General features: G+C 59.4%; 1 protein-coding gene and 1 long non-coding RNA gene across 5 annotated transcripts in view; one reads left to right on the top strand and one right to left on the bottom strand.

Moving 5' to 3' along the window:
• The window catches only part of Gng7 (G protein subunit gamma 7), a 69,130-nt gene that overhangs the window by 31,120 nt on the left and 25,438 nt on the right, over positions 1 to 12,572 (top strand). The window lies entirely within an intron of this gene.
• On the bottom strand, positions 5,665 to 6,730 carry LOC134471064 (uncharacterized). Its single transcript, XR_010040417.1, has 2 exons — positions 6,073 to 6,730; positions 5,665 to 5,937 (listed from the first exon to the last, which is right to left on the bottom strand). It is a non-coding gene; the product is annotated as an uncharacterized LOC134471064 (long non-coding RNA).

Here is a 12,572-nt window from a genome sequence, read left to right as displayed (position 1 = left end):
GCTGCACCGGGTGGCCTGGCCACCTGCCAGGGTGGAGCTGGCCTCCCGCGTCCCAGGCCTGCAGCTGCGAGCGCTGTGCAGGTCCTGTGCGCTCCGGGCTGCCCCTGGGGCACGCGGAGTTGTTTTCCTCTTTTTCTTTTTGTTTCTTTCTCGTTTTGTTTTTGTTTTTTTGCTTTTGAGACAGAGTCTCGCTGTGCAGTTCAGGCTGGCCTTGAGCTGCCTTTGCAGCCCAGGCTGGTCTCAGATTTGCAGAGAAAAGCCCTGGGTTCAAGCCGGGTACTGCACAGAGGAAGGAAGGGGGAGGGGAGAGAGACACAGATTTGACTCACACACTTCGAGAGAAGAAGGTTTCTAACACCGGGGCCCTGGGGCCCGAGACTGAGGGACTCCGAACCCAGAAGCTGGGAGACGAGGGAGCGGCCCTGCCCAGACCTGGCCCTGGCCTTCCAGGCTCTGAATTGTAAAGAATAAATTTCCGCTTTTATTTTTAATTGTCTTTCTGAGGCAGGGTCTCACTGTGCAGTGCAGGCTGGCCTGGAGCTTGCTTTGTAGCCCAGGCTGGTCTTGAACTCACAGCGATCCTCCTGCCTCAGCCTCCTGAGGGCTGGGATCACCAGACTGCAGCACCGGCCCTGCAGAAGAAGATTGTGTTTGCAGGCCGAGAGCCCCATGTCTGTGCCTGCCTCTGGGCCCCCTGAAAGCTAGTAGATGGGAGAGAGATAAAAAATACCCTTTGAAAGGCTACAGACTTCTCTGAGGACAGCAAACTATTTAACCTCTCTCTTTAGAAATAAAAACTGAAGCCCGGAGTGACAGTAAACACCTGTGATCCCAGCACTCTGGGAGGCTGAGGCAGGAGGATCTCAAATTACAGTCCAGCCTGGGCTATTTGTTTACTGTGAGTCGGGATGTGGCCTGGAACTCCTAGTGATCCTCCTGCCTCCGCCTCCTGAGTGCTGGAATCACAGGCCCGCACCACCACAGCCGCCTGCCCCGCACGCAGGAAGCGCTGGGCCGGTTGCCGCGGGGCCAGCAGTGTCCCCTGCTTTTCAGGGCGTGGGACCTCCGATCTGGCTGTGGTCCTCGCGTTTCGCTGGTGACCCCCGCGCCTCAGCATGGCAGAGGGGTGCTGCAGCCTCCACTTGGGGCCATGGCTCCTCCTGCCCTTTGACCCCTTCTAGGGATTAAATATCAACCAGGCTATAAAAGGCAAATCTGAGTCCAGGACAGGGCGGAGACGGGGTGCGCACGGTGGCAGTGGCTCAGGGTGGCCCCGCCAGCCTGGCGTTGGGGCACCCGTGCAGCTGGGGCTCCGCCCTGGCCGGTGAGTCCTGGGGCGAAGACAGGAGGGGCCGAGCTGGCCAGCCTGCTCACAGCTTCTTGCCCCCAAGCTCCTGTCCCTGTGGTCCTGCGAAAAGAGCCACAACTTCTGGGCGCAGCTTGGAATCATCTGGAATTCTGCTGCTATTATTATTATTATTACCTGGGTACAGAACCCGGGGGCTTCACAGTGAGCCACACACCCCAGGCCTTTTGGCAGTGATTTTTATTTACAGACAGGATGTCGTCCATCCAACATGCAGTCCTCCTGCCTCAGCCTCCCAGAGTGTCTGGATTACAGACAGGCACCCCCATTGCTGGCTCTGGTGTCCTTATGAAAACAGAGAGTCAGGGCTAGGCGTGGAGGCGCACACCTGGAATCCTAGCACTCTGGGAGGCTGAGGCAGGAGGATCACCGAAGTTTAAGGCCACCCTGGGACCCCATCTCAAAAAATCAAAAGAAATTTAAAATTTTTAGAAAAATAAAATTTTTTTACCATTTAATGAATTACATTAACATTCAGTGGGGTTGCACCTAGCAGCTCTGTAGGGGCATTGGATAGCTTTATTATTTATGTAGCATATATACTTTTATATAGCAGCCTTATTGAAAAATGTGTCCTACAATTCACTTAAAGTGTACAATGGAAATGGCTCTTAGTCACTTATGGAACAGCACCTCTGCCTAGTTCCATCACCCAGAAGAAAGCCTCATCCTTCCGAATTGCAATCACCCATTCCCTCTCCAGCCCCCTGAGTCCATTTCCTGTCTCTGGAGTCACCTGTCCTGGGCGTTTTCTGTCCAGGGAGCCCACTGTGTGCATCCTCTGTGTCTAGTGCCTCTCACTGGGCACAGCGTCCTCAAGGTCCATCCATGCTGTGCCCAGTGACACAGCCCCACTACTTTTCCTGAGCAAGTAATATTCCAGTACGCAGTGGGATGGGTGTTGGTATGCGTGGAGTGGACGTGGCCAGTTGCCTGCCTGGGGTTTGCACACACTTGTGCACGTGGGCTCTCTCCACTTCCTGAGCTCCATGCTGTTGTGAACACTCCTGCCCAGGTGGTCATGCTCTTAGGCAGGTTTCTCCCCCCGCCTGTGGGTTCTTGCTGGCCTCCTTAAAAGCAGTAAAGAATTCATTTCCATTGCTCTCATGCTGCTCATGCCGTGGGTGTGAAATCTAAGATTTTTCCTATATGGAATTTAAAAAATGTTTTTCTATGATAGATTTACAGGTAGTGGCACAGATACCTAGAGGGGGATCTCAGTGACTTTTACCCAAAGGATCTTGCATAGGGCCGGGAATATAGCTCAGCAGTGTAAGTGCCTGCCTGGCAAGCTAGAGGTCCTGAGTTCGATTCCTGTTACCAAAAAAAAAAAAACTCCACACACAAAAAAGCGTCTCACACAACTATGGGACCAGCTAGTGATGCACAGAAGCGTGGCTCGTGTGGGAACTAGAGCCTCGCCTCTGCGGCCAGAAGGCGTTTCCCCACAGCGTGGCCGGTTTTGGGGACAACCCGCTGGACCTTCAGCTATGGAAGCAGACGTCTTGCAAGCAATAGAATCTGTGCCTCTGGAAATAGGGATAGAAATAGTCACCACACGCTGGGCGGCTTCCACTGAGCGACTCTGAGGCAGAGACCGAATGTATTGCACCTCCCGTCTCGCGTCCGGTGCACACCCTGCGGACACCATCGCTGAACGGTAGGCGGGAAGAACTGCCCGTCCGGCTCCCATCTTTCTCCGGCACGCGCCCTGTGAACAGAACTGCAGGATGGCAGGTGGACTCCGCACCCTGTCCACGGGGCTTATTTTTGTCCTACTCTTGACTATAAAGTGGGGGGCACGGGTGCTCATGCCGGACGCCCCCCACAGCCCCCACCCCAGGGAGCGGCGGTCTCTCCTGACTGCAGTCGGTTATTTCCCCGGATCGGCTCCCGCTGAAGGTGCCATTGAGGACATTCACGGGGAGGTCAGGCAGGAGTCTGTGTCTGCTCTCTGGTGCTGTGTCATCGGGGGGCTTTCCAGGGGACTCCGGGCCATCTCCGAGCTCTGCTGCCACCAAGCGGACCTGGGCACAGCGATCACTTGGCACCCTGGCAGAACTGCCCACGTGCGTCCTGGACTCTGGTAGGAGCTGGGCTTGAGGTACCTGCCTGGCCAGGGTCCAGGGGCCACCAGCCAAGCTCCGGCAGTTTTGGAAGCCCTTAAAACGCTCTCCTTGCCGGGTATCAGCTGGCACACGCCTGTTGCCGCTGCACTTGTAGGAGGCTGAGGCAGGAGGATCTCAAGTTCTCCTCAGCAAGACCCTGGCTCGAAATGAACCAAAAGGACTAGGGTGGAGCCCCGCGTGTGGAGGCCTGGGGTCCCCGCCCAGCAGGGCCGGGAGGCGGAAGCCAGCTGGATTCGCTCTGCCGCTTGTGGCCCCCGGTGGGCAGGCAGGCAGGGGGGCTCCTGTGTTCTCCTCTCACCACGAGGGTACCCAGGCTCCTCCCGGAGGGAAATGTGGGGGGGGGGGTCTGCCAGGGCAGCCTGGGGGGCGACTGTGTGCCTCGGGTTGCCAGGCCAAGGGGGAGCTTCCCATTTTGGGGGCCACTTTGAGACGCCACACTTTTTTCCTAGCTTGACGTGAGCTGGGAGCTCGTGCAGCTTGGATTTCTGTACCTTAGAAATGTCGTTGCCGGCGTCTGATGCTGGTGCATCCTAGTCAGGGTCTCGCCGGGTCCACCTCGAGCTCCATGTGGAGCCACGCTGGCTTCCACCTCGCAGAGCTTCTCCTGCCTCAGCCTCCCGAACGCTGGGGTGGCAGACGTGCGCCGCCCCGCTGTCAGACTTTCCCACACCTTCAGGCCCCGTTAGACCTCCTTTGCAAACTGCTCATCGAAAAGCAAAGGCTGGAGCAGGCTGAGGCACCCGATAGCTGACACAGTTGGTGAGAGGCGCCTAAGTAACAATATCGCGGTTTGCGTTCTGTGGACCCGTCAGGTAGGGAATAGAGGTTTCCGGACCTCGGAGCTTTCTGTTTTTCCCAGGGCTGGGACTGGAACTCAGGGCCTCGCACAGCCTGGCGAATTCTCTCCAACCCCAGCCCTTGTCCATCTACCTGGAGCCCGAGTGTCAGGAAGTCTCCTGGGATTGGTCTCTTGTCACCAGCACTGTGGGAGGCTGAGGCAGGAGGACCCCAGCCTGGACAATTCAGTGATCTAGGGAGACCCCCTCTTCAGAACCAAAACGGGTGGGCTAGGGGTGTGTGTGAGAACCCAACTCTTACATCCCAGCACCCACACAGAAAAAATAAATCAGGCCTCTCGGTGAGGCGACCAGCACCTCCCCTCACCCTCAGTCCGAGCTCTGGGAGCTGCTCCTGGCTGTCTGCAGCGACCCTCCTGCCTCAGCCTCCCAGCTGCTGGGATCCCGGGTGAGCAGCGCCATGCCTGGCTCATGCTTCGTAGGAGGGCTCTCCCGTGTGTAGCTATGGTGGATTATTGACAGGCGAGGCCGCTAGCATTTCCGTTTTCCTGTACCATTGACGCTATAATGAAAGCCTCATTGTCTGCGTAACTTTGTGAACATCTCTCAAGAGCCCAGGGACTAAATTCCTAAAAGAAAAAACTCAGAGTCAAAAGGATGACTGCACTGAGATTTCTGTTAGTCATTGACAACCTTCCAAATTTATACCAAACCCCAGCTGTCTGTCATTCCAGCGCTCGGGAGGCTGAGGCAGGAGGATCACTGAGTTCAAGACCAGCCTGGGCTACAGAGTGAGCTCAAGGCCAACCTGAGCTGTACAGTGAGCCCCTGCCTTTAAAAAACAAAAACCCAAAGATCAAGCTAGGCTTGGCCGAAGGTCCGGCACGTCCCGGACACCCACAGGCCACAGCAGCTCTCCCCTGGCCCTGAGCCCTGCAGCCTGTAAGTGTGGAGGTCAGGCCCTGCAAATGCCCTGTGGTGTGTGGCTGGCATTTCCCAGGAGAGGATGCAGGCCACGGGGCGGCACAGCCTGCCAGCACGCGGGAATACCCCGCACACATCTCCAAAGCGACGCCAAGGAGACCCGGGTCACTGTAACCCCCGCGTGGCCGGTTCTCTGGCCCTGGAGTGTGGTTCCTCTGTGCTCTCCACAGAGGAAGGTGCTTGGTCACTAGGTTACCAAGCACTGGAGTCCAGGGAACAGCGTCTCCACGCTGGGAAAAAAAATAGGTGTTGACAGTTTGGAAGGAGTGGGGAGGGCGTTGGACCAGGATTCGCACCTCCCCGAATTCTAGTAACAGTTCCAGTGTGTAGGTCTGTCCTTCCGAGAGCTGGGTTAGTGGGCTCACACACAGACACACAAATACAGACGTCAGCTTCTCTGAGATTTAATGCACATAACATCTGGATATCAACACTCATTTGAGAAAAACCCACTTGGAGAAAGGTTCCATCTTATTTTGGGGTGGGCGTGTTGAGACAGGGTCTCACCCTTCCCGTGACCCTCCTGCCTCAGCCTCCCAAGTGCTGGGAAAACCAATGCAGGCCAGCACGCCGGCCCTGGGGCAGGTTTAAGTGACTGTGCAGGTCATGTTGCCCGTGGGGTGGGGACAGCAGGGTCAGCCATGTCTTCCTCCCTGAGCAGCTGGGAAGAAAAATGGCGCCAGGAAGCCACAGCAGGATGGGGGGGGAGCTGGTGCAGTGCACGGCATGAACCACCGTCCTGGGGCTGGATCCTCTGCCAGCGGGGAGCAGGGCCCCTCACCCGTCTGGAGCTCACCCGTGTGTAGTTCCCACGGCGTGGCCAGCAGAGCTGCGTCAGCAGGCAGCTTGGAACCAAGGTCAGAGGAGGATGGAGAAGAAATACGGCTCCTGACTGAAGTCACCCGGCTGTCCTTTCCCCAGCAGCCTTTTGACCATCCCATCCTGCCCCGCGCGGGCTCCTGGGCTGTTGATTTAAAAGCACAGCAGGCTGGTGACGCAGGGCCCTGGAGTTATCTCTGTGTCCAGGGGCGCTCGGAGCCGGGCAGGGCAGGGCGGGCAGTGGCCTTGGTGCAGGAGCAGCTCAGTCCCAGCCCCGCCTGGCTTAGGGGCGGAGCTGCTGCCCAGGACCTGGCTGGGGTCCACATGCAGCGCCTCCGAAGCTCTGCGGGCACACAGCCCAGTTCACAGCCCTTTGCACACAGAGAAGTTTTTAATTTCTTATTTTGCGAGGGGTCTCACAAAGTTGTCCCGGTTGGTCTCGAATTTGGGATCTTCCTGCCTCAGCCTCCCCAAGTAACTGGGATCGCCGGCCTGCGGTGCGCTGCGGCACCTGCTTTGTGTTTGCACACGTGGTCTTGGTGAGAAGCACCAAGTCTTTCGCTGTGGGGCGGGACGGGGCCTGCGGGTTGTGTTTATGCTGGGGTCGGGTTGAAAGAGCTCCCCTCCGTTCCTGAGCTGTCCCCACTGGGGGTTTCCCTGTCCGCTGTTGGAGAGGACTGTGTGGCTTTGTCCCGTGCTCTGTGGATGCGGTGAGTGTTGTGGTTTAGATCTACAATACAAAGCCAGGTGTGGTCGCGCGCTCCTGTGGTCCCAGCACTCGGGAGGCTGAGGCAGGAGGGCTGCTCTGAGCTCAGCCTGAAAGACCGTGTCAGAAAGACAAAAAAGGAAAGAAAACCCACAAACAGCATCACATCACACGGAGCAGCTTCTGCCCCGGGAAGCGAACATGAGGAAGAGCCAACCTGCTGAAGGGGGACATTGCAAGCTACAGGGCGGAGGGTTAGAATTTACAAAGAATCCCCCACATCAGGCCCAGCCAGGTAAGACCCCGTCAAAAAAACGGGCAACTTGGAAAAAAAAAAAAAAGGGCAACCAAATGAATGGGCATTTCTCAGGGAGGAAGTGCGGCGGGCCGTAAAGAGAAAGGAAAGTGGCCAGCATCACTGTCCACTAGAGAATGAAAATCAAAACAACCCCGAGATTCCAGTCACCCCAGAAAGAACAGCTGTCACCCAGAAATCAAATAACAACAAGTACTGGCGAAGCTGGGGCAGCGGGGGAGGAACCTTCTAACATCGCCCGCGGGGACAGCTGAAGCTCGGAAGTGGCCCGCGTCCCTCAACAGGTGACGGCCGGGTAGAGAGCATGCGGGAAGCCGCACGGGAGTACTACTGTGCCGTAAAGCAGGATGGCGTGTGTCCTCTGTGACGAGCACTGAGATCATGGCGGTAAGCAAAGCAGATGCCCAGGTTCCGCTCTCCCGCGGATTCTCCTCTATGAGGAACCCTTTTAAAGCAAAATAAAAGTCACCCAGTAGGAAATTGGGGGGGCCTTCCGCACACAGCAAGGGGACCTGCAGGTGGAGACGAGGGACAGGGAAGTCCAGGAAACTGGCAAAGAAGACAGGCTGCCGTCCTCGCCACCGCCACCGCCACCGCGGGCAGCGCCTTAACATCTTGCCATAGGAACCATAATTATGCAGCCCGTCTCCCCCGAGTGCGCACAGGGTCCCCCGGATCCTGCCTGGCTTTTTTTTCTGCAACTTCCTGTGAAGTTTTAATTATTTAAAAATACAATGCCGGGTGGGTTTTTTTTTTTTTTGCAAGCAGAAAATAAAAGCAAAAGATAGCTTGGGGGGTCCTGGGGGGCAGTGGCCACCCCCCACCCCGGCGGAGGTGGCCCCGTGGTGGCCTGGTGGGGGCCGGAGTGCCCATGGTTTTGCCAGGTCTGTGTCATCCGGGGCCCTGGAGAGTCCCTCTCCTCTGAGAGCTATAGTCTTAGCAGGTGGGGTGAGTTTAGGGGGCCCTCTGCACCCCCTTCTTACTGAGCTCCATCCATAGCGTGCTCCCTTTTTGTAAACTTTGAGATACCATCTTGCAGATTTGCCCACCGTGTGCTCAAACTCGCAGCCTCCTGCTCAGCCTCCTGCAGGGCTGGATGCCAGCTGTGCCCGCCCTGCTTGGGCACACAGAACATCCTGGTCTTGTGTGACTGTCCACTGTCCGTCCCCTGGTCAGTCTGTCCTCCCCTCTCCCTGTGTGGATGTCACCTGTCACCGCGGGCCTTGGTGGTGATGGCGGGGAGGGAGGGACTCTTGGGGTCCATGGGTTCCCCAGACCCAGGGGCTCTCAGCTGGGGAGGCTCAGTCTGCCCCCAGGAGACCCCCGGGGACATCTGTGGCTGTCACACTGGAGAGCTCGGTGCATGGAGCAGCTGAGGTCGGTGAGGGGGGTCCCCAGTGCTGGGTGGAGCCCAGCAGAAACTGGGGTCCGGTGCCCACCCCACTCTGAGCCAGGGAGCCTGCGGCCGGCTCTCCCTTCTCGCCCCTCTGTGGGGCCCCCAGGTCAGCTGTGCTCTGCACCCCGCCGTTAGTGGGGCGCCTGTGACCCCCTCCTCCTCCTCCCGCCTGCCTGGGTGGTGTCAGATCTGACAGCTCCGGGAGCTGGGGACGCGGGCGCTGAGGTCTTTCCCAGGCTCAGTCCTGCAGCTGGGATTCTCATCAGAGCAGGACACAGTGGACGGGCTCCCTGTCCATCTGTCCATCTGTCCCCAGGCCTAAGGGAGCCCTCAGTTCCCAGGCAGAGGCCGGGCACAGGCAGGGTGGGAGGGGGCCAGGAGGTGGGGGAGGCTCGGTCCCAAGCGGAGGTGATGTGGTCTGAGCAGAGATTGTTGTTTGATTTTGGGGTCATTTGGGCTGGCCTTGAGCTCCCTGCGTAGCCTGGGCTGGCCGGGGACTCACGGTGACGCTCCTGCCTCAGCCTCCCACGTGCTTGGGATTAGGGATGTATGCCAGGCTTCCAAGCAGAGATTCTAAATCCGGCTCTCAGGAGGTGTCCCCCAAGTGCCTCTGTGCTGCGGCAGAGGACGCTGCCCCACCAGGGGACACTGGGCCAGGTCCAGGGACATTGGTGACTGTCACACAGAAGATGTCTCAAGAGAAAAAAAATAAAGATGGGTTGGACCTGTCACTCAGTGCCAAGGCCCTGGCTTCCAACCCCAGGATAGCAAAAGAGAGAGAAGGGTGGGGGGCCTGGGGGACCTGCGCGGGGACCTCGCAGGGGCTGCGAGCGCCCCTCCCCCATGCTGGCGGGAGGGCGGGTGGGGGAGGGGAGGGGCCGACCGCAGCAGATGCCAAACTCATCAGGCTCCTGATGGCTGTCGCCACCTGCAGGGTGGGAACAGGACCCAGCACTGCGCACCTGCACCAACAGGGGCCTCGCAGCTGGGGGACACCCCCCGGCCTCCCCCCGCACCCGGTGCACGCAGGGCTCTGAGCCCGGAGGCCTGGCCGACCTGGCTCTGCTATCTGTAAAAGGCACAGAAGGTCAGGTTTTGAGATCAAAGGCTCCTGAAGCTCCTCTGTTTCAAATCTTCAGACCCGGGGTATTCTGGAGGCTGAGGCAGGTGGGTCCCCCGGCAGCTGGGGACAGAATGGTGCCGACCTCTCTTTCTGTGTTGTTTCAAAACTGCTGGCGAAACTCGGCCATGGCGAACGTGCCAGGGTTATAATTGTGCCCCTTGCTCGGTGCCCTGTGTCTGTCTCCGGATTGTCTGATCTGTGTCCACAGGCGTGTGTTCAGGTTGGTGTCTCCAGCATATCGTGGCCCAGCATAATTTTCCTATCTCGAGACGCTATAACGGTCCAGACGTTTAGTAAAGCATATTTTGAAGCCAGGTGTGGCGGCGCACTCCTGTGATCCCAGCACCCGCTCAGGAGGCGGAGGCAGGAGCATCTCTGCAAGTTCTGGGCCACGCCATGAGCTCAAAACCAGACTCTGCTTCACTAAAACAAAAACAAAAATGCATCTCAGAAGCGACCCTGCTGCCTCCTGTTTCCTGAGAGCAGCGCTGTCTCACGCCCATTTTCCTAGCTGGCATCTAACCGGGGCGCAGCGTTACTAAGCTGACTCCTCTCCTTTTGGTTTGCTGAGATCTTTACATATTGAGGACCTCAGCGTTTAGGCCTCAGATCCACGGATGCCAGAGTATTTCCTAGTATGCTTTCTCACTTGGGTGGTGAGTGGGGTCCCCCACACTCAAGTTGTCACCCTGCCTCGCTTAGGGGGTGAATACCAGGTGCCCCGCCTCGCCTCGATGGAGCCTGGGCCTTATCCCTGTCAGGGTGCAGCCCTGATCCTGCAGCCCTGAGCCACTCAGCCCTGGGGGGCCAGTGGGCGGCTGCTGGGGAGGGAGCCTCACAGGGTCCTGCCCTAGTGTTGTCACCTAAGTAGGGTGCAGGAAAATCTGTCCCCAAGGAGTGGGATACAGGTGACCAGCACTTGGGGTCCAACTCCACTACCACCTTCAGGGATCCCCACATCCTGCTCTGTGGCTCAGGCTGGCCCTCACCCCCTGCGGTTTGAGATCTCAGGGCCTCGGCCACCTCGTGGGCTGTGTCACAGGAGGAAGCCACTGTCACCTGGACCAGGCCACTTTCTGTGGGGACAGGGAGGAGGAGAGGGGGTGTCCTTCCAGGCTGGGGCCCCGGGCAGGTGCCCCTAGGACAGGGACCAGGCGGGCTCTTCTGCCCTCAACTCTGTGGGCTCGGGGTACAGGGGTCTGGCGGGGTCCCGGGACACGGGACAAGTGTGGCTGGGGCCGTGGGGACAGAGGAGGGGGCAGGAGGGACCCCCCCACCTCCACCCCTGGAAGCAGCATGGCCCTGCATGGACCCCGACCCCAGACTCCCCGGCTCAGGACTGGGGGGGACACCTGTGTGTTTTCAAGGCCACCCTGCCTGTCACACTCAGTTACCAAGAAACGGGGGCTCACGCCAGCCATTTGCATGCAGAGCAAAGAAGCACCTGCCTGGGGGACGCAGCCCCCCCCCCACCTGCTGCGGTTTGACCTCCCCGTCCCCCGTCCCCCGAGGGTGCCTGGCAGGCGGCAGCTGGCCTTGGTGGCTGCTGATGGTGCTCTCTCCCCTCTGCCCTGCTGCCGTAAACACAGGCGGCTGGAAACCACCCGTGTGCCACCCCGTCCCCGGGCCACCCTGCGACCTGGGCCAGGCCCCGGGACAGGGGCGTGAGTGCAGGGCCCAGGCTGGAGCAGGGACTGGGACCCTCCGTGCGGTGCGGTGCGTGCGCCCCGGAGCGATCTGCATTCCTGGGATGCTTTCCCGTGAACCCGCCTCCGCCTCCGGTTATTTCCTGGCTTCTCCCGCCTGGGACCTGGGACGCTGGCTGCAGGCCAGGCCTGTGCTTTTCCACATGGGAGGTCAGGCCGGGTCCCAGGGCTCCGGAGACCAGGGTTCGAGGCCCCGCTCCGCCCTGCCGGCTGCGTGGCCCCGACTTCCAGGATTTCTGTAAACTCAGTCTCGTCCGGGGAGGGGTTCGGGCAAACGCACAACAGCTCCTGCTGGGGCCCCAGCCCTCTGGGAGGCTGAGGCAGGAGGGTCGCGTGCTCCAGCCCAGCCCAGACAACTCAGGGACTTAGCGAGGCTGGGTCTTAAAAAGTCAAAAGAACCTGAAACACACCCAGAATAACTTCCGACCAGAGTTGCGTGCCTCCCCCAGCCGCGGCAGCCGTGTCCCCTGACCAGTGCCCCCCCCCCCCGCCGTGGCCCAGCTGTCCAGATCCCAGAGGGGCTAGGGTGGACCCCCAGGCCAGGGTCAAAATGGGGTAGCAGCGATGTTGCGGGCAGATCAGTGTCGGGGTCCTCATGGGGGCCCGTGCCCCAGGGAAGTCACAGGCCCCAGCCGTCCAGGTGGCCGTGGTCGGCCTCCTCTGGTGCAGTTCCAAGAGTTGGTCAGCCCTGTGCAGGAGGGTCCCGGGACGGACGCAGGGCCAAGAATTACGAGCGAATCCACTTCCCGGCCCCCGGCCCTCACGTGGCTGCAGGCCTGTCCCGCCCCAGCTCAGATGTGACCCTGGAGGACACAGCCTGGGGGTCCCCAGCCCCACCCTGCCCCTGCTGGGGTGAAGGCTGCACTGCGGGGTCAGGGGATGCTGGCTGTTGTCACCTCCTGGGCTGCCTGCCGGCATGTCACCCTCACCGAGCGAGGCTGCCACCACCATGAGCTGGAAATTTGATCTCAGGGTCCCTCAGCCCCAGGACCTCGGCCACCAGAGGTGGTGAGTTTGGGCTGTGCATCTGCGTGTCTGCGTGTGCAACCCAGCAGCCAGCGTCCCCAGCCTGCCAGCCTTCCACGTGGTCCCAGAGGATTGTCCCAAAGGATGGCCCCAAAGGACGGCGGCAGACGAAGACGCCGGCCACCATTTCTTCCCCGGAGGAAGCTACAGCCCCATCCTTTTAAGTTTTTATTTTGAGACAAGGTCTCAGTAAACTGCTAAGTT

The sequence above is a fragment of the Cavia porcellus genome, unplaced genomic scaffold, assembly GCF_034190915.1.
Source record: "Cavia porcellus strain 051 isolate PalLab524CR breed Dunkin Hartley unplaced genomic scaffold, mCavPor4.1 scaffold_17, whole genome shotgun sequence".
In the NCBI taxonomy this organism is placed as follows: Eukaryota; Metazoa; Chordata; class Mammalia; order Rodentia; family Caviidae; genus Cavia; species Cavia porcellus.
Note: the sequence above shows the minus strand (reverse complement) of the source record. Positions and strands in the feature narration are given on the sequence as shown.